The following is a 212-nucleotide window of genomic DNA, read 5'->3' as shown; positions in this document are numbered from 1 at the left end:
TTCGGGTTGGTATAAATCAGTAACCACTGACACTTAGAATATTTTCGGGTTGGTATAAATCAGTAACCACTGACACTTAGAATTTTTTCGGGTTGGTATAAATCAGTAACCACCGACACTTAGAATTTTTTCGGCTCAGTAGAAATCAGTAACCAAGCGCATTTTTGAATTGGTTACTGATTTCTCCGTTCGAGTTGCGGCTGCGGTTGGCT

Source organism: Chiloscyllium punctatum, unplaced genomic scaffold, assembly GCF_047496795.1.
Source record: "Chiloscyllium punctatum isolate Juve2018m unplaced genomic scaffold, sChiPun1.3 scaffold_253, whole genome shotgun sequence".
NCBI classification, from domain to species: Eukaryota; Metazoa; Chordata; class Chondrichthyes; order Orectolobiformes; family Hemiscylliidae; genus Chiloscyllium; species Chiloscyllium punctatum.
The sequence above is the reverse complement of the archived record's forward strand: the minus strand, read 5'-3'. Positions refer to the sequence as shown.